The sequence below is a fragment of the Acinonyx jubatus genome, chromosome A1 (genome assembly GCF_027475565.1).
Source record: "Acinonyx jubatus isolate Ajub_Pintada_27869175 chromosome A1, VMU_Ajub_asm_v1.0, whole genome shotgun sequence".
Classification (NCBI taxonomy): Eukaryota; Metazoa; Chordata; class Mammalia; order Carnivora; family Felidae; genus Acinonyx; species Acinonyx jubatus.
The window spans coordinates 228,742,362-228,763,114 of NC_069380.1; the positions used below are offsets into that span (position 1 = coordinate 228,742,362).

The following is a 20,753-nucleotide window of genomic DNA, read 5'->3' on the forward strand; positions in this document are numbered from 1 at the left end:
TCCATGTAGCTAGTTGAAATTTTGATTGGATCTCCATTGTATTTATGGATGAATTTGGGGAGCGTGGATATTTCTGAATGAATAGTTCATATTCAAGACATTATAAATACTGAATCACTCCACACAGATATGGGATAGCATCAATTTATTTTGATACTTTTGAAGATCTTTTTTCTTTAAGATATTTAAACTTAGTTTTATAGGTTTTCCACAGAGATCCAACATACCTCTTGCCAAAATTACTTAGGTAACATACCGATTTTTTTTTGTTAATGTTAATTTTTCTATATTATATTTTATTATCTTGGCTTCTGGTTTATGGGAGCCAAATGGATCTATATATTGAGATTTTTTTGTAGCAAATTTGCAGACTTTCTCTCTATTCTAATTACTTATCTGTAGATGTTCTTAAGTGGCTTCGCTGGAGACAATTCTATTGTTTGAGATTAAGTTTGTTTCTTCCTTTACAATCATGGTTTCAGTGTCACATGGAAGGATAGAAATGTACTTGCTTGTCTTGGATTTCTTTTCAACTGAATGTCTCCAACTTCTCATGATTAAATGTCAAGTTTTTTGTGGATTCTGTTTTTGAAAGATAGTCTATCAAATTGGGCAACTTCCTTCGTATTACTAATCCAAAAGCCAAGAAGTATTTCTTAAATGACAAATGTACATTGAATTTCATAGAAGTACATTAAGTAGCTATTGAAATGATCATATGGTTTTTCTTCTTAATTCTGAAGAGGTGATTTATATTGCTATATTTTCTAATGATAAGACATCCTTGAATTGGGGGGAGTTTGGCCTATCATTTTTCCATGCACTGGAATAACTTTTATAAACTAGGGATTAATTGTGCCTTGAATATTTGGTAGAATCTTCCTAGAAAATCATCCATCTTGTTTATTTTACTTGCTGTTTGCTTACTGACTCAGTTTCTTTACTGGTGATAAATGTATTTGGATTTTCACTTTTTTAGTTTCCTAAAGCTAAATTTCTAGTGAATTATATACCTTGCCAGATGTTTGCTTATTTTATTGGTATTTTATTATTTTTTAAACAGCTTAGTTTTGCTGTCTTGTAACTTTGTAGTTTATCTTATTAATATGTGATATTAATAACTATGTTCTTTCCCTTGCTTTGTTCCTAATGAGTTGGGCATTTGTCTTGTTAATTTCAGCGCCTCTTTCCTAATACAAGTGCTCAAGGCTAAATTTCTCTGTAAATACTACTTTAGCTACATTATGTAAGTTTTAAATGTTCCATTTTCATACAACATACGAATTTTCCTGACTTCCATTACCATTTCTTTGTCACACATGCTACTGGCAATGTGGCTTACAACTGACAAATGTAAGTTTTCTCAATTATTTTTAAATTATTAATTTGTAACCTAATCGCATAATGCAGATTATTCAAAATTCACCAAGGCTTGCTTTGTGGCCCCAGACTTAAGTTTTGTAAATCTTGCCTGAGTATTTAGTACTTCTATTAGAATAATTTTGCTAATTGCTTTTTTCAGAATATCTAAATTCATACTATTTTTCCCCTTGGATTTATCAATTAGTGGCAGGAATGTGCTTCATCATATATGTGTGTGTATATATATGTGTGTGTGTGTGTGTGTGTGTGTATGTATGTTTTATTGTTTTGTTTTTGTTAAAGTTTATTTATTCTGAGAGAGACAGACAGAGAGGGAGAGAGAAAGGGCGAGAATCCCAAGCAGGCTCTGCACTGTCAGCACAGACCTTATGTGGGCTCGATCTCATAAACCTGGGAGATCATGACATGAGCTGAAATAGAGTCAGGTGCTTAACTGACTGAGCTACGCAGGTGTCCCTACCTTTTATATTTTGAAGCCATTTTGTTAGTTGCATACATATTTGTATTTCCTAATGAGCTGAATTTTTTTCGATGGTGAATATTTTTACTGAAAAAGAATTTTGTTTTAGAATCCAGTTTTCTGATATTGGGATTTGTAAACTAGTTTTATTGTGACTGATATTTGCCTGATGTATCTTTTCCCATCATATTTCTCTGCATTCTGCTATAATGCAATGTTACGAGGTTACCAATTTCTACTAGTTCTTTCCACTCTGCATTTTTTTTTTCCATTTCTGTCTTCGTTCTCTTTTCAGCCTTTTAGTGGATTGATCAAATTCCCTTATTTCATATTTTTTCCTCTCTACTGTTTAATAAGATTGTACCCATTGCTGTTCTTCTGCAATTACTATTACTCTCCATGGCATTTTAACAAGTGTGTTTGAGTTAAATTCTAAAGTTAATATTTCCACTCTTCCCTGGACCTCACTCTCTTCCCCTGAATGATCCCGTTTCTCGTTAAGTCACTAATCATCCTTTAAATGTCAGCTCAAATGCCATTTTGTTGATGATGCTTGTCCTGAAAGGACAGGGATCTTCTCGGTTTCTCTCTATTCTGTTCCTAATGTGCGGCCATATGCTGGGCACATGCTATGCAACAATCCTGGTTGAAAGAGGGAAAGCAAAGAATGAGGGAGGGGAGGAGGGAAGACAGCAGGGACCTGATAAATCCAGAACAGAACAATGCTGGATAGACAAAAGGGAATGTTATTTCTTTCTCATGTTATGGTTTGGAGCTAGGCTATTCTAGGCTGACATGGGGGTTCCATAGGGTCACCAGGCATTTAGGCTCTATTTTTTAGCTCTACTATCTTTGTCTCAAGGTTTGTATCATCAAGGTTACCTTACAGTCCAGGATGGTGGCTGGAACTTCAGCTACCACAATCAAGTTCCAGGCAGAAATCCCCATGGAGAGGGAAAGGCACGAAAAATCATGGTGTTCATCGTTGGCCCCTTTTATGAAGCTGTACTTGGAGCTGCACCCACTTACGTCTTATTTGTCACAGCTAAGTTCCATGGTCTCACCTAGCTTCAGGAATTTTTTTCTTGAGCTGGGCAGATTGCAATTCAAATAAAATCAAGGAAGTCTGTGTTATTAAGGACCATTTGGATTGCTGTTTGAAGATGGTCACTGAGGTGTGCGTTATAGACTGAGAGCTGCAGGGAGACCAGTATGAGGTGGTGGGATTCGGGATGAGAGAAGTTGACATTCTGAATTAAGGCGACAGCAACAGGAATGAAAGGAAGGGTCTGTAATGGGACTTGACAGATGGGCAACAGGACCCTTGACAGCTCGTCTCCCCACTGATTTGCTGCAGGATTCAGGAGACACTTTGCCCATTGGTTCAATTTCACTTAGTAGATACTCTTTTCATTGAACTCAAGGTCATTATGAGTTAATCTCCTCGTTGAATGATGGAATAAAGAGGCAGACCAATTTGTATTTTATTCCTAAATCTATGTAGGACTAACATTATTTTTGAAAATATATTTCCAAAGGGACTTAGTTCCCCCCAAAGCTCTATTTCCAAAGACAGAGGAATAAAAAGAACATGGATTCCAGCATAGCAATTATTTGCTTGTAGATACGAGATACATACAAGGCCCAATGTCAGAAAATACCACTTAGGAAACCATACGGATGCTTATTTCCATGCTATAAACCATCTGTATTTCCTCTAGGGATTCCAAGAATCTTTTAAACCTAGCTTCTTCCTTCTCCCCATACTATACTTATTAAAAAAAAAAATGACTTCAGGTGTTTTGAGCATGGATATTTTTTTTCTTTTCTTTCTTTCTTTCTTTCTTTTTTTTTTTTTTTTTACGGAAATTGGGTTGGTAGAAATTCATCCATAAAGAAAAGGCAAAAATACTTCCAGATCTCTAATCTACTTTGGTCCTCTGGATACACAGAAGTAAAAGCAAAAGTTTTACTAAAGTAATATGCAGTGTCTTTTGTTACCAGGCCCTTCCTGGAAGCAAGATGAATTACTAAACTTTTCTGAGTGAAAACTAAGTGAGCACCTCTCATTGAATGTAGCCTCGGGCTGTTGTATCCTTCAGTTTTTGCAGTGGCTCTTAGCAGGCGGGCTTTAAGTAGGCTGCCTCCCTGAATGTAGCCATGAGGCGTTTTTCACCTGTGGAATTAATTCCAGGGCGTTCCCAGATAAGAACTCACCTGGGTCGTGTGAAGGTCAAGCTGTGCTGGGTCAACCTCCACCGCCCAGGTGCCAGGGGCAAAGCATGTTTCTCTGACCAGACAAGGGAAGCTCGAGGCAGGCTCTGGATGGACTTGGGTGGAAACTTAGAGAAATGGAGAGGATGAGTGTCCAGGGCGCAGACTGGCAGAGGGCTGAGAGCAGGTGCCCACAGAGAGGATCCAGTCCTTCTATGTAAGGTCCGGGCACCTGCCCCTTGTACGGTGCCCACATATGCTCCTTCTCACATGTGCCAGACATATTTTCTTTCTATTGCGTCCTGGTTTCCGGGCTGCTGTTCTTGAATAAAACTGGTCTGCTTACAGGGGAGCCGGCTGCTACATAAAGGGCGGTGGTGAGCCTTTCTTGGGTAAAAGAACCCTAAAGAGTTTCTGGTGAAGCTCCAGGGACTTGAGTAGGGGCTGAGGGCACCCTAAGCTCTGCCGACCTGGAGATGCCTCATCTCTCAAAACTTAAGTCTGCATCACCTGTAGCCATAATCATGGGTCTTTACATACATGAACAACAAAGAGCACTAGGCAATCCTAGCGTGGCATAAAATGGCCTATCTTTTCACCAAAACGTGGCCATCTGTAAACAAAGAAACACTGATGGGGTTGATCAGATGATCCAGCAGTTCAATCAATCCTTAAAAGGCATGGATCTAAAAGAAAGAAGACCGGGGTGCAAGAACACTGTGGTTGAGGACTGTGATATGTTGTCCCTGGCTCCTCTGTAGGAAAAGCCAGTGACGATGCAGACGCCTGGAGACCACGATTTCTGGACGGAGGTTTTTCATGACATTCATACTATCTCCTCGCGGCGTAAAGATCACAAATATCCAGGTTTCCTTTTGAGGGCGTTCCTGACCTACGGCCACATCTTCGCCTCTTCTGGGTGGCGATCTGGGCTCCGCTCCACAGAGGAGGCAGGGCAGCGACGTGGCTGGAATTCAGTCGGAAGGGAGAGACACAAAGAGGAGACAACACTGGTTACTTATTTCAGAGACGTAAGAGACCCCCCACATCTCCACACAGAAATTAAGGTGAATCAGGAAATGGATGGCGTTTTTCAAGTCACATGAAATCAGCGCCCCACGGTTCATCATTTTCACCAAGTGTTGGGCTAGGTTTCTCATATTTTTTTTTTTTTTTTTGCATTATGTGCATGGCTCATCAAAATCAGTCCAAGGAGAGCTATCATTTTATCCTGAAAAGAAGAGAACTAAACAGTTTTGTTTTGAAATTATCACCTCTAGCTTTATGGTGCGATGAGAAGCAGCTTCATGTACGTAGTTCTTCAATGAGGAATGACTTCTCAAAGAAAGAAAAAAAAACTCAGAAATTTCATTTGGAAAAAGGAAACATCTGTGGATTCTTTAAAATAATTTTCTTTGTGAAGAGCCTACTTCTGGAGCACCTGGGTGGCTCAGTCGGTTGAGCGTCCGGCTCTTGGTTTCTGCCCTGGTCATGATCTCACCGTTCATGAGTTTGGAGTTCATGAGTTTGGAGTTCATGAGTTCATGAGTGTGGAGCCTGCTTGGAATTCTTCCTCTCTCCCTCTCTCTCTTCCCCTCCTCTGCTCTGTCTCAAAATAAACTTAAAAAAAAAAAAAAAAAGAGCCTACCTCTGTGCTGGGCCCCCGGCGAGGGTCTCACTTTCATTGCCTCCTATCTCCTTCATGCCAACAGAGGACACACTTACCAGCAGGTTGGTTTAAGCTCCAGATGAAAAGACTAGCTCAGAGAAGTAAAGGAGCTTTCCCCAGGTAACAAGGTGAAATCACCAGCAGTGTGGGTCCATTTCACTTTAAACTAAGGATGCACTATCTCATTCTTATTATTAATTTGCTTGCAATTCGTTATCATGAAATATACATATTCTAACTGCTTCCTTATAGCCCGTACATTGCATATAAAATCGACTCCCGCCCCACATACACATAAAGTTACATATTAAACATGATGCTATGATCCCTCCTGGGGTATGGATGGTGTAGAAAGGTATTTTCTTCCCAGTGCTTAACTCTCTATATGCCAAGCATTTTTTTTTTTTAAAGTGTGCATGCCTTTAACTGTAATGATGTTCAGGCGCACTGAAAAGGATTAGCTAAACACATGGGTCCTCATTTCTGCCTCCCTTTTTCCTGATGGCTGGGGCTCTACAGGTCCCCTCACTCACTCAAAGGCTGCAAGGTCAGGCGTAAGGTAGTGTCGTCCCTCCGCTTCCACCAACTCCCCAGGAGCACAACAGCCAGGCTAGACCTTGCCCAGCCTCCTCCCAGGGAGGGCTTCAAGGCCCTTGTGCCACGTAGGCAGAAGAATCAATGGGAATGTTAGGAAGGAGCAAGTGTCCTTCGTGCCAAGCCCAGAAGGAAGTGTTAAGCTTTCCATTAAGTCTCCAGGAGCCAGGCAGCTGCCCTGCACCAGGCGGAGTGCCCCCAGCACAACTCAGGAAACAATCCTTCTTCAAAGAGGCCCTCCAACACTGACATTTCCTCTGGATGTCTTACAGGAAATCCGAGTGAGCCCTTGAGTACCCAGTGAGAGAGAGAAACTGGAGATTTGGGGCTGGGTTGAGCTTCCACGGAAACCTTCAGAACTGCTTTTATGAAAAGCAATTCAGAATTATCTTTTATATAAAAAATATTTCCAGACGATAAAGACAAATCAATGTCACTTTGAATTTATTTCTATTGTCCTCCTCTTGGATCTGCGTGGCTACTGCGTGAGCCACCACGCCTCACGGCCAGGGATGTGTTCTTTGTTTTAGAGATGAGCTCACTGGCACAGTTAGGGCACACCGGGCCCTTCCGCGTCAGACAAATCCGAAGAACCAGACCCTGTAGCGGTTGTGTGAATGTGGGCCATAGGGGCATCCTATGTCACTGCAGAGGGGACAGCGGTGGGAGCATTCATGCACTTCCTTATGCAAGGGAAACTTCCAAGCCACCTTCTGAGGCATCTGAGGCCGAGATCTGGATAAACAGGGCCCAGAGATACCGTTCCCCACCCCCATCCAGAGGGAAGAGTGACCCCCGACCCCTCTGGGTTCCAAACGGAAGTTTTGCAACAAAGTATCAAATTCTAGGCGTTTTGGAAAGTACTATGCTTTCCAGTCATGAATCTTTTCACTTTTACACTTGCTCCACAGGCCGAAGATCCGACAAAAGTGCAACAAGTAACATTTGGTCCAGAATTGGACAAGTTGACTTTATCCATCCGAGGCTTTCTTTTCCGCGTGGCTCCCTGGGGACCCCCCTGACTTGCCTCCCTTGGTTGGTCGGATTTGTTCATTTCTCTAACTTCATTCCACTGAAGTTCAGCCGAACTAGCCGGGAGGTGCACCCTAAAATAGCTCCTCCAAGAACCCGAAGCAACCCTCGGTCTTTTAGGAGTTTCCAGCTCAGAGCACACATGTGGATGTCACACAAAACGAACAAAATCACAAACTCGGAGTCCCGGAGGCCCAGGCCGCCCCTGCCCACCCCCCCCCCCCCCAACATGGCCAGATTCGGCCGGGGGACGCGCACGTACCTGGAGATGAGGCCGGCAGGGTGGGCGCGCCACGTCTCGGGTCTCGGCTCGCGAGGTCTCCCGCCCTTTATACCTCCTCCCCCCCACCCCACCCCCTGCCTCCAGGAGCCACGTCTGAGAGGCCGGATGGGGGGGGCGGGGAGCCACAGAAGGTCTCTGCGAGGCGGGGGAAAGGGAGTCACCGAAAAGTCAACGCTCGGGCGCACTCGCACCAGGGAGGAAGGAGTGGGGCCGCTGGGGTGCAGGGGGCAAGCTGGCGAGGAGGGGGTCCCGTCCCGGGAAGGGCAGCGGCGGGGGCGGGGCCCGGGGAGGTCAGGCGCGGGGTGGGGCGCTCGGGTTTCACCCGCGCGGGGAGGGGAGGAGGAGGCGCGGCGGCGGGGGCGGGGCCGGGGCGGGGCGGGGGGGCGGGGCGAGGCGGCCCCGAGCTCCCGCCCCGAGCTCCCCGCCCGCGCGCCCCGCGCCTCTCTACTCGCGGGGAAGGCGGCGCCGGCGGCGGCTGCTCTCGCTGAGCCCGCTCCCGCGCAGCGTCCTCCCGCCGCGGGTGGGCTCCGCAGCCCCCTGCCGGCCGCGGCCCTCGCCTGGCGGCGGCTCCCACCCTCCGCAGGCGCGGCCCGGCCCGTGTGGCCCTTCCCGGGGGGCTCCCCTCTCCGACCCGTGGCTGCCTGGCAGAGCTGGCTCCGGCACCCAACTTTGCCTTTCCCGGTCCGTCGCCCCCGCTGAGCACGAACCTGCTCACCCCCGGCCCGGCTGCGCGCCCGGGAACCGTGCGCCCGGCGCTCAAACCGACGCCCCCAGCCCGGAGCGCAGCGAGCGGCGGGTGGGTTTGGGCAAGTGGTAACGGGGCTGAGGCGGCCGCTGCCTCGACTTCCCTCGCCGGGCACCGAAGAGGACCCTCAGAGCTGCTCGGGGCCCCAGGCGCCGGATGACTGGCAGGAGGAACGCGCCTCGCACCTGGTGAGCGACCCCCGCCCCGTCCCCGCGTGGCCGTGGCCGCAGCCCCGACCGTGCAGCGTTGCTGGCCGCGACCCGGGGGCGGCAGTGGTCGGCGGGTGGGTCGTGTGGATCTCAGGTGGGGTCGGTCTGGCAGGCGCTGGGCGGGGGAGAGCCGGTGGCCGTGCGCACGGGATTAGGACGACCCTCCGTGCGGGGCACCCACACTTGGGCTAGTGCACGGGCTGGAAGTTTGTGTCCCTGTCTTTGCCGAGGTCGGAGCGCGTTGAGGTAAGGAGCGGAAGCGACGCGGCGGGCGATCTGGCGTTGGCTAGGCGGGACCCCTACCCACCACCTAGGGAAGGTGCGCAGTGGGGGGCTGAGCGCGCACCCGGCGCGCGTCCGGGCTCGCGTAGTCGGGGGCGATGCGCTGGGGTCCCGGGGGCTTGGGCTTCGCAGCCCCGCCGGCTGGGGCAGATTTTCCCGTTCGAGTTACGGGGGCTTTGCGGCGCGTGTGAGAGACCGGGAGGCCGTGGGACTTGGGCTCAACTCCGCCAAGCGCTTTGCTTAATGAGGGAGAATGAGGCTGGGGCTGCCGGGGCCCGGGAGTGCCGGATGGTTTGCAGCGCCAGGCGAGTCCCTTTCCACGGGCATTTCTTCGCGGCTCCACGGTTTCGCATCCCCTGGCTCAGGATTTCGGAGCCGGAGGTACATCTGGGCCCCGGAGGGAACTGGTCCTCCAGAGATGTGCAGGGGAACCGTCGCCAAGGAGTGGACTGGGCTCCCTCCCCGCGGCGCCCAGTGCCCGGCCTAGCGCGGTCAGATCCGGATTCCCCGGGCTTTGGCGGGAAGCGCGTCTACCTCCTCGCCCTTTTTCCTTGCTTTGTACCTGGATGCGGCGGCTCAGAGTTGGGATTTAACTTTCCTGCGCCTGCGGCGTCCCGGGGATTGCCGGCAGGGGGCGCTGAAAGCGAGCACTGGAAGAGGGAGACAGGATGCTGAGAGCAGGTACTCTGGGCGAGTGGGTGGGGGTCCTAGTCAACAAACAAGGGGACTGGGCACATCTTGGGAGTGGGGGGAAGTGGGGGGAGCTGATCCTTCAACCGAGGGAGCTGTCAGCCTTGCAAGAGAAGCGACAGGAAAGGTGGTTGCCAAACACAAGTCTAGAGAAAGGTTCCTTCCAGAGACAAACATATCCCTGCAAACTCTTCTGTCTACGTGTCTGCCTTCGTCCTTGGGATTATTTACTCAAAGAAAAATAAATAAGTAAATAATAATAATAATAATGTGTTGTCAGTATGTTTAGTACTGACAAGGTTCTGTTCCTCTGGAGAATGTTAGTTAAAATGCCAGGAGTTATGCATGGTTGTGGCATCTTGCTTTCAAGAAAAGCAATCGTATGTCACAGTTAGCTTATCGAGAAGAGCTCTGTCATAAAGGCCAAGTTTGGAAACAGCAGATATGTTTATTCATTCCACAGTTAGTCTTTCCTAAGTAGACACAGAAAGAAAAGAACATTCTTTACTAGGCAAGACGTGTCACATGTAATTAGGATTAAGTTAATTGCTAATTGTGCCAATTTTATAGTTGAAGAGGGGTTAATGTTTATCATGCACCCCTTTGAGTGACCAGTTCCCAGTTTCAGTTCAGGGAGATAATACCTGGAATCGTGTATCACCCAAATAACTTTTCTGGTCTATGCCTGTGTTTGTATCAGAGGAAACAGGGAATTTTTTTTTTTTTTTTTTATCCCAACCATTTTTCATTTTGTTTTTAAAGAAAAAGCAGTCTGAAATGTAATTGTTTGGGCCACTTGGAAGACAGATTTCTTTTTCCTTGAGTTTCTTTCTTGTAAAAACCTTACCACAAAATAGAAGCCCATCCACGGTGTTGAAAGTTCACACTAATCATTTGTGCGCTCATGGAACCCACATGAACTGGTGGGTGCTTTTACGTGATGAACTGGTACCTGCTTTTACATGCTTTTAGTCTATGCATACTTTCCTTAATAGGGAGAAGATGGATGGTACTAATCATTTTGTGCCTTTTAGGAATTACACTAACTTATTTGGTTGTTTTAATGGCAAACAGCTGCGAGATCCCTGCTGGGAGCAAAGACTTTGGTCTCTTGGGTGGTAAAGCTTGTCTCTGTCCAAAAGCAGTTTCTGAGATGTTCAGAATTTGGTAAAAATAAACCTGCATTCTTCACTGCCGTTTCCTTTTAAAATTGTTTCTTCAGCATGTCTGGATAGAACAGAACATAGAAACATACAGTGCAATGGCTGTTAAAGTTGTCAGCTCTGGGGCCATAATGAATATATGCACATCAGAGTAAGCTTTCGCTTACGTTTTAGAGGGTTCACAAACCTTCTGAAGACCCATCCGTGGTTTTGCAGTAAGACCTCTTGCTTGAAAGTCACTGGAGACTCTTAATTCAGGGACAGATGTTAAAACTGAAAAACTTTTCTTTGTTGTACGCTAGCTCCTTGGGACTATGTTGAATGCTCTTGGTGTTGGAGAGAGCTGCTTAACTGAATCATTGCATAATTTTTATTAGCTTGATAAGTATTTTGAATGACTCCAACGTTGGTCTTTCTTTTGGGTTACAAGATCATTGAGATGAAGGCTTTGGTTGTGATAAACATACAGGAAAGTGGGAGTGGGTGAGAAAGAACTTTGCTAAATGGCCAGCCAAAGGTATAAAAGGCAGTCCATCACCTAAGCAAGTAATTATGAACTCTAGAAATAACTGAGATAAGAACATAATCTCAGAAGGTTTGCATTGCCCATCATACAGTGTGCAAGATAGAACAAATTAGTTTAGAATATGTCTGAGTCTAGGAAGGCACTTCTGTAGTAGAATTTATGTACAAGTGTTTGAGAAAAGTAGTCCTGGATCCTGCAGTAAATCCTCTGTAATTCTTGATTCTAAAATTATATCAAAGTTGTATTAAAAATGCTTCTGAAATTGTTGCTATAGTTACTTAGACCAATTGCTTAGGGTATAATTATAACACCAAGGTGACAAATTTTTATGTTTAGTGTTAAATAATTTTTAAAATGTAAATTACAGCATCTAACAAATTGAGTTCTGCCCAAGTGCAAAGTGTGTGGTGTGGAACCTTGTACATTTCTGCCCACCTGCATCTATTTGCAAATTTATGCAGAGAAAGTGAACTATTTTCTTGAGTCCTGAGATGAGTATATGTAAGTGCTTTGAGTTGTTTGTCCTACTTCGTGTATTGTTGTTGACAACACAGACATTTTCACATATGTTTTCCAGCAACCTTTTAAAACTGAGACGCAGAAGCTTTGTCGAAAATTACATTTTTATCACCCTGCTTGCTGCCTTGTAGAAATGATCTGCTGTAGATAGGGGGCAATCTGCTGTCTCTAATCCCTGCACCAAGTGGTAGCATCATCATGGTAAATTCGACAGGTGAGGAATAGCTCGTAGGGAAGCAGTTTGAAGAAGCGGCTTTTGGTATGCTTGATAAATATATCGATATTATTTCTTTGATGAATTTGCTAGGTATTGGTTACCTGGATATATGAAATCGAAACCTAACAGCAAGACGAAGAAAAAAAAAATTAAAGTGAGCTAGCATATACACAAGTAAACTTTTCACTTTCCACGAGCCTACCTAAAATTTGTTTTGATTTGGAATTTAAGGCAAACGGAGTAAAGCAAGCGAAAATTTGATCCAAGAGAAGATGGAGCATAAGTAATTTACTGTAATGTACTAGTATCCACACGATTGATCTTTGCCATCTACAGGTTGTGGAGCTAAGGAAACCTGTCTCTGGATTTCAGTGTTTTGAATCCAGGCGGCTTCAAAGACAAGTTGTATTTCACCTGGGGCATGACATTTACAATAGGATTAACCCAACAGTGGGCTCAAGAAAACAATTTTTTTTTTTGAAAGGAATTGCTGCTTTCTTTTTCTTTTCCCTCTGTTGTTGTTGTTTTCTTTCTTTCTTTCTTTCTTTCTTTCTTTCTTTCTTTCTTTCTTTCTTTCTTTTTTAATTTTTTTGTTCAAGATAAATGGTTGCCTGGTAAGAGCAAAGGTGGACATACTTTATGTCTCTCTCCTGAGTTTTAAAATATATTGGCAGAGTACTGTTACATTTGGAAAAAGTAAAGTCATTCCCCTCTTTGCTCTCTTTTCTCCCCCACGTGTGCTAGAATTGGTTTCCTGATGAATATTGAAAAGCACTGTATTCTGAAAGAGGATAAATTTTTCTGGGGGTGAATATCTTTTATTTCTGGAAGGCCGTGAACCCACTAATCTTTTATCTTCCCGTTTTTCATTCCTTACTAGTCACTGTATCTCTAGGATTGGATTGGCCATCCTGTGCTTCTGGGGGATGATGAGAAAGTATCTGTTGGAACAGTTGTATGTTATGTTGCATTTTTATGTACATTTGTGAGTAGATCACATTACTGCAACGGGTAATTCAATTACAGATATGTATGATAAATAACCAGGAGAATGACGGTATCAGAAGCCAGCTCTCCTGGAGCAATGATACTGTATTTGCTGAGATGTGAAATTAAATAAGTTCTAGGCAAGTGACAATCAGGACTGAGCAAGGACAAATTGTTCAGGGAAATAGAGCCTCTTTCAATCAGTTCAAATTCACCCAACATTTGACAACGATTTATGATGTGCCTATGCAAAGAAAAGCAGAGTCAAAAAAAGCAGTAAGAGAAATCCTGCTACACGGTTTCTGTTGAGTTGTCTGCAGAATCATCAAATGGCTACTGCTTGGCTTAAACTTCCTGGAAGCAATGCATTCCTCCCAGACTGACTCTAGATAAAGTTCCTCACAAAGAACTTCCCTTTCTGTAACAAAACTGGAGACGGGGCACATCTGGGAGAGGGCTTCCGAAGCCACCAAGGATGCAGCTGCCGGCTGCCAGGACCGCACTAGCATTCTGCTGAAAGAACGCATCGGATGCCAGGGACCGGGGGGGAGGGGGGGTGTTGGACGTCCTGCAACCATATGGATTTTAGAATCGCAACTGGGTTCTGGGATTCCTTTTACGGGACCGAGATTTAGACCGGCTGTAAAACTCGACCGATTATAAAGCTGACAACAGTGTTTGTAACTGGTGGTAGAAAGCAAAGATAATTGCTCTGGATATTAAACGCCCTTGGGCCAGCAGATGTGGTAGTTAAGCCATTGTTAACGTCCGTTGACATACAGCATGAGCTAAATAACGGATTTGCTTCTGAGCTGTCTGCCGTGTAAATTCTTGTGTGTTGTAACTGTGGACCTGACTTTAAGAAAGTTCTAGGGCAGCTGGGGAGAATAATTACTAGAAGCCCACGGTTTAACAGAGCTGCTTGCCTAATCGGGCAGGGCAGTTGGGAGAGGCGTCAGCCTTAGAGGGAGCACTCGCTGGCACTGGAGGAGTCCCAAGGGGACAGGCCTGCCTGCTGGTGCTGGAGACGGGTCTGCGGTGGTACCCCCGGGTTCCCGGCCAGAGCGGGCAGCTGGAGGGGGTGGTGTGGACAGCAGCAGTTGACGGTGGTGAAATCGTCCCTGTCTGACTCGGATGGTGATGGAGGCTCTGTTGAGGTCCCTGTGCAGAGGTGGCCAGTAGAGTACGTGGAGGGACTTGGAGATGGCCAAGCCTCCGTGCTGGGTCTGGGTCAGAATCCCACATCTGGGTCGTGTCCTCGGAGCCTTACGGAAACAGGTGCTCCAGAAGATGAAGGGGAGGAGGAGACCGGAAGCGTGCTAGGGCATCTCTGCAGGCGTGGTGAGGGTGTTTGGTAACCAAGGTGGAGCCTCAGGAATGGTAACACGAAACACACTAGAACTAAGTTATGACTCAGAGGACAGGTCAAGGGAACAAGTCCTTGAATTTGCTTGCAGTGGTAGAACCAAGAAAGCTGGGCTCCTGCCTGCTGAGTGTGGGTCCAGGGTTGGTCAGACTGTGGCTGCTGAAGTGCAGGATGGGGTCCTTGGACCCGGGACCTGAGGGGGCACTGAATGGTCTCAGCTGGAGGAGAGATGGGCACCTGGGACTGAGAAGTTTGACTTGGCAATTAGCATGAAGACACTTTATGTGTTTGAAGACATCTGTATTAAAACATAAGAAATGGAAATTCAAAGATGTTGTTTACTTATTTAAAATAGCACTCCCGGGGCGCCTCGGTGGCTCATTCTGTTAAGCATTTTGGACTTTGGCTCAGGTCATGATTTCACGGTTCGTGAGTTCGAGTCCTGCATTGGGCTCTGTGCTGACAGCTCAGAGCCTGGAGCCTCCTTCAGATTCTGTGTTTCTGTCTGTCTCTGCCCCACCCCTGCTTGTGTTCTGTCTGTCTCTCTCAAAAATAAATAAACATAAAAAAAAAAAATAGCACCCCCCTCCCCCCCAAAAAATTCCAGGAAACATGGAATCCTCGTTACATATCTTCATACATTATAGAGAGTTCAGGAATTCTGGACTAAGTTTAGAAATATGGCAGGCTTTCTTATTTCTGAGAATAGGCCAATAAGCCTGGTCACTTAGTTGGATTTATAGATTTAATAAGCCAAAACAAATGAGTGGGTAAACGAAATGTGGTATAGCCATCCAATGGACTACTATTCAGCAATAACATGAATGGATTCTTGATATATGCTGTACTGTGTGTGAACTTCAAAACATTATGCTTAGTGAAAGAGGCCAGTGACAGAAGACCACATATCCTATGATTCAGTTTGTATGAAATGTCTAGAAAATGCAAGCCTATAAAGACTGAATGCAGATTAGTGGTTGCCTGGGGCCGGGAATGGGGATTTGGGAGGGCCTGACCATGGGCAGGCCGGTCTTTTGGGGATGATGGAAATGTTCTAAAATGGGACTGTGGAGAGTCCTACAACCCTACCCTGTACATTTACTAAAACCCATTGAATTGTACACTTACAAGGAGTAAATTTTGTAGTATGTAACTTATATCTCAATAAAAGTTGTTTAAAAAGAAAAAAAGGAACTGTGACATAATCTCTACTATTTGAGTGCCTTAAACTGCGATTGGCCCAGGGCACCTTGGGTGGCTCAGTTGGCTGAGCATCCGACTTCGGCTCAGGTCGTGACCTTGTGGTCTGTGAGTTCGAGCCCCACGTTGGGCTCTGTGCTGACTGCTCAGAGTCTGGAGCCTGCTTGGGATTCTGTGTCTCTCTCTCTCTCTCTCTCTCTCTGCCCCTCCCCCGCTCATGCTCGGTCTCTGTCTCAAAAATAAAATAAACATTACAAAAAAAATTAAACTGCCATCGGCCCAAACAAATCCTGCCGTTTAGGTGCAGTCCTATTCTGTGTTTCCCTGAGTTTCACAAAGTCTGGTGCTGAGGCTGGAGGATGCTGAGGTGATGGGCATTTCTTTGATGCTGAGGCTCTTCCTGGGAAGTGTGTCCGCATTGTGACCTCTTTTATGCAAATGAGCAAACCCAGGTTGCTTTTGGATGAGACCACAGAACCGAATTAAATCACTCAATTCGACTAACCAGCCAGTCTAGCTCGTGGGTGTGTTTGGTGCCCTCTGTTCCCAGTCATGCGTTAGACTGGATTGTTCTTCTGTCCGTTTTATTATGTGGCACAGCTGGGGGTGGAGGGGAGGCAGTCTTTGGAAACACAGCATCTCCTGGTCAGAGCTGCAGGGTCTGGAACTCTGGGGAACTGCTCTGCTCACAAACAGTGCTGCTTTCCTGTGGTGGGCAAAGCCTCAACGATGCCTGCTTCTGGGTCCTGGTACCTGTGCTTAGCACGGCTTTTCCTGCGGCTGGTGAGGCAGGCAACTTCTAACAGCCAGATCCAGTGGCAGGGTGCAGATTTTTTAAATGCCCAGAGCCTGAGTACTTAAAGCAGAGTGTTTTGTTTTGTTTTTCTCCTTTTAGAGGGGAAGAGTCGCCGTAGCATCACTTCTATCTCTTTCTATTCTGCTTTGACGAGTTTTGCGGTTAAAGCGCAAGCTGAAATTAGGTTATGGGGAGAGCTACATATGAATTGCCTGTAATTTCCTTGCTCTTGGACTGTTGTCTCTGGGTGGGGGTGTGTCTTTAGCTGTTCCCTCTTGTTTATTGCAACTTCCATCTGTTTAGGGCATTAAAATCCTCTCTGCCTCCTGCCACGGGCTTTCTCGGCTCTCTCTCGGGCACCTTACTCTCTCCACACCAGTTGGTTTCCACATGGTGACTTTCCATGGGAGTGTTTACTTTGGCACAGACTGTCCGAGCTCCAGATACACCCAGGATGGCTTTTTCGAGAGCTGGCTGCAACTTGCAGGCCTCAGAGCTCATGCGCGTCTCTCCATTAGCAATAAAGTATTTTTACCCAGCCCTGTGATGTTTCCGACAAGCATTTTCTAACAACGCTTAATTTCTTCAGTCTTTGTAGTTGCAGGCAACAACTGAGATTGACCAAATTTCAAATCCTAGTGCGATAGCTTTATTGACTTCTTCCCAATGTTACTTCTGATTGGCTTATCCCACATTTGCCCGCTCCCAAACTTGCAGCCTAGATGCAAATTAAGAGTCATAGTTATAAAATGACTATGTGTTTCTATTACCAATCCTAAATTATTACTCATCTTTGGTGAGTGGTAAGGAATTATTTTTGAGATTACATTAGTATTTCCTTTTGCTTATTAGAGGGCAAAGGGGTGGGTGACATTTTTATTTTTGATGTCACTTTTGACGGTTTAAATTGGTCAATAACACACTGGTTACGTGGGTATTTTTTAGTGGTGGTTTTCTTTCATTTTCAATGAGCTAATATTCCCCGGATTTCAAGGATAACTAGTTAGGCATTCTGTTAAACAGATTGGTTACACGATTAGAGAAATTTCCATGTCGCTAGGACTGATACTTAGTTTTGAAACCTCAGGAGTAAGAAGCAATGTGATGTTCTCTTGCTTTGAGACCTCCTTTAGAGAACTGTTGATTTGTATCGGCTCTGATAGCTAGAATTGATCATAACGAAATAAGGGGGAGTGTTACGTCGGGAACTACGTGAAGACATTGTCCTCAGTGGAGAAAATGCATTAGACTATTACTTTTTTTTTTTTTCCAACGTTTTTATTTATTTTTGGGACAGAGAGAGACAGAGGATGAACGGGGGAGGGGCAGAGAGAGAGAGGGAGACACAGAACCGGAAACAGGCTCCAGGCTCCGAGCCATCAGCCCAGAGCCCGATGCGGGGCTCGAACTCACGGACCGCGAGATCGTGACCTGGCTGAAGTCGGCCGCTCAACCGACTGCGCCACCCAGGCGCCCCTAGACTATTACTTTTGACGATTTTTTACTTTTTCCTAACCATTTCCTTTTCTGGAAAGCATCCAGATGTTAACATCAAATATTGATTTTAAACACTAAGACGTATAGGATCCTAACTTTACTCTGGCAGTTTGGAACCAGGAAAGAGCCTGGAATGTTCACTTCCCAGCCCTGGGCTGTGTAAGGCTAATGTGCAGATACCTCCTTACCTTACTTCCTGTCCTTTTTCTGAAGTTTAAAATCGGAGGAAGTTTGCCAACCTGTCAGCAAAGAAAACTCCTATGAAGTTTGAGCTAGGAGGTAAAGGTAGGCATTTTCATGATTTAAGTTTAATATTGCCAGGCTGTAAGTAGAAAAGGAGGATGATGTTTTCAGAGCAAGGGTCCAGTGCCCAGATGTTGAACTCTGTCCAGGGTAAGAGGCGCAGATGCCCAGTGTGAGAAGGAGAATGCTGGACTCTGGTTTCTTTTCTGTTCCAACAGGGCTGTTCCTCAGATATCCTTTGATGGCTTTTTCAGTTTTCTCTTACTAATCCAGCAGCCTTTTAATTATTGTGTTCCTCCTTTACCAGCAAAGCGTTGAGCCAAGCTGAGTTCGTGACATCTTCTAATTGACTGTATCGTTTCTAATAAGATCCGGCTCACTCTCTTTGCCTTCCCTTCTCTGTTGCAGTGTCCATCCCACCATGTGAAAGGGGTTTGCCAGGTTTTGTCCTGTCTGATACTGTTTGGCGTCTCCAGCACCTGACTCTTTGCCGGGGGGCTTCAGAGTTACTGTTGATGTGCCATGACCGTGCGAGACATGTTCTCTCACCCAGAGTCTCGTTCGTGTGGTGCTTCGCGTTGGCTCATACAGGTCGGACCTCATCTAGGTCGGTTAAGAGTGTGACAGGAATGTGATGGCTGTTAAGTCACACCCCGACATTTGCTGCACGTTGGATGGTGTTCGCAAGATGGGAAAAACATGCAGCTCGAAGCATTTGCTCCAGGACAGTAGGAATGCCTCCATTCCCGAGTCACATCATGATGGACAGGACCTGAAGCCTCTTTGGATCTCTCTCTGACTTCCTTGGCTCCCAGTCATACCTTAAAGGTGGTGCTCAGCAGGTGGGGATACCTAACCCCATGTGCTCGGGTTGGAAACATTTTTCCCACTCTTCCTATCCAGCCCGTGGCTTTCTTTTACAATGCGCGTCTTAAACCAGTGTTTTCCCACAACTTTCTATATGTAGAAATACCGCCCTTGGATGTGAACTGTGCAGTGTTCAGGGGCGTGGGGCTGGGGGAGGGTGGGGAGGGGAGCCCTTTGCAGAGCTCTGCAAGGCCAGCCCGTGCACCGTGGCTGTCTCCGCTTTCCGAGCCGACTCCAGAGTCAGGCCTGGAGCCAAATTTACTCTCCGTCTGCCAGCAGTGATGGAAACTCCTAGGTCCTATCACCAGCCCGTGAAAAGAAATCATTCAGGAAACTGCAAGCTGGCAAGTAAGAATTGCAAAGATTCATTCACTCGAAAGCTTACGCCTGCAAATGTTATTTAACTTTGAACAATTTCTCCAGGCCCACCTGCTGGGTTTCCATCTCGTTGAGGTTTCTCTTGGTGCAGAGGAAAGCCTGGGAAGGATTCACAGTGGGGACCTGATGGCATGTGTCCTGGGGATGACATCAGCTGAGGGGCCTCCCGGAGGTCCCACACGTCTTGCATCCTGGACCCAGGCATCTGTGCAGTAGGTTCTCTTCTGCAGAACTTCGTGGAGTGAGTGTAAAGGTTGGGACTTTCGTTGCTAAAGTTATAAACCGCAGAACAATAGAGGGGAACATCAGTCTTCATAGTGATCAGATACCCTGTCAATTGAAATACCTTGAAGACCGTTTTTAAAAGAGTATCTATTGACACATTAATTGTTTATTGAGGTAGGCTCAAGAAAGTGAATGCTTTGAACTTGGACCATGACCAGAGAGAAGATGAACTTGACAGGCATGGGGAAGGGGTTACTGAGAGTAGCATACTCTAAGTTTTTGTTTGAGAAGAAGGGCATTTTCCTAGGTCTACATAGAATTTAAAGGGACTTTTTTTCTTTTTTCTTTTTTAAAGTTTATTTTGAGAGAGAGAGAGAGGGAGAGAGAGAGAGAGAGAGAGAGAGAGAGAGAGAGAGAGAGAGACAACATGAGTGGGGGAGGGGCAAACAGAGAGGAAGAGACAGAGAGAGCAGGGGAGGGGAAGAGAGGGAGAGGGAGGGAGGGAGAGAGAGAAAATCCCAAACAGGCTCTGCCACTGTCAGTGCAGAGCCCCACATGGGGCTTGAACTCAACAAACCGAGAGATCATGACCCGAGCCGAAATCAAGAGTGGGATGCTTAACTGACTGAGCCACCCCAGCACCCTGAGACTTTTTTCTTATTATAATGCAAGTTATAAGCAAAAATCACACACTGCAGATTCAGACACAATTTGAAAGTGTATTTTATTTGTTTGTTTTGGTTGCTAGAAGGGAGTAGTGTAGGCTTTGGTGTGAATTGGGGAAGAAGACCAGATCAACATTTTTCATTTCGTATTTGTGACCCTGAGTTTCTTGATAATCTCTCAGAAAATCCTAGGTTTCTTAATTTAGTGACCGATTACTTTGATCTTCTCTCTTCAGAGGGAAAAGAATCATCATGACTTCTCAGCCAGGGATTGTAGGTTAGAACAGCACAGTAAGGTGCAGATCGGCTTCCAGAATGCTCCAAAGTGTCACCCTGCCTACTTCTCCCGTTTGGGAACGCCTGGCTCCATTGGTGGGTCAGTTTGGGGTCAACATGAAGGAGGGGCACAGAAAGGAAAGGATCATCCTGGGCAATGGAGACCCCTCTGAGCTCCAGAGAATGTTGGTTCCACTTTTCTTTTCGATTTAATAAAGGCCACACTGGCTTGTTCTGTCCTCCTCCTGTGTCTGAGGCCGCCAAAGC

General features: G+C 46.0%; 1 protein-coding gene, 1 long non-coding RNA gene and 1 other non-coding gene across 7 annotated transcripts in view; 1 reads left to right on the forward strand and 2 right to left on the reverse strand.

Annotated features, from left to right (window-relative positions):
* Nucleotides 1–3,312: 3,312 nt before the first annotated feature.
* On the reverse strand, nucleotides 3,313–7,991 carry LOC113603700 (uncharacterized). The gene is made up of 2 exons (XR_003425396.2): nucleotides 7,615–7,991; nucleotides 3,313–5,024 (listed from the first exon to the last, which is right to left on the reverse strand). It is a non-coding gene; the product is annotated as an uncharacterized LOC113603700 (long non-coding RNA).
* LOC113594916 (small nucleolar RNA SNORD123) lies at nucleotides 5,124–5,194 on the reverse strand. Its single transcript, XR_003415412.1, has one exon. It is a non-coding gene; the product is annotated as a small nucleolar RNA SNORD123 (small nucleolar RNA).
* An 81-nt stretch (nucleotides 7,992–8,072) lies between the features above and the next one.
* The window catches only part of SEMA5A (semaphorin 5A), a 472,280-nt gene continuing 459,599 nt past the window's right edge, over nucleotides 8,073–20,753 (forward strand). For 4 of the 5 annotated variants that reach the window (XM_053202205.1, XM_053202198.1, XM_027074198.2 and 1 more), the window contains exon 1: nucleotides 8,073–8,568. The gene's annotated coding sequence lies outside the window, so the exon portion shown is untranslated. Of the gene's footprint in view, nucleotides 8,569–8,701; nucleotides 8,836–20,753 lie in introns of all 5 variants that reach the window. The other variant, XM_053202211.1, reaches the window with a different exon arrangement.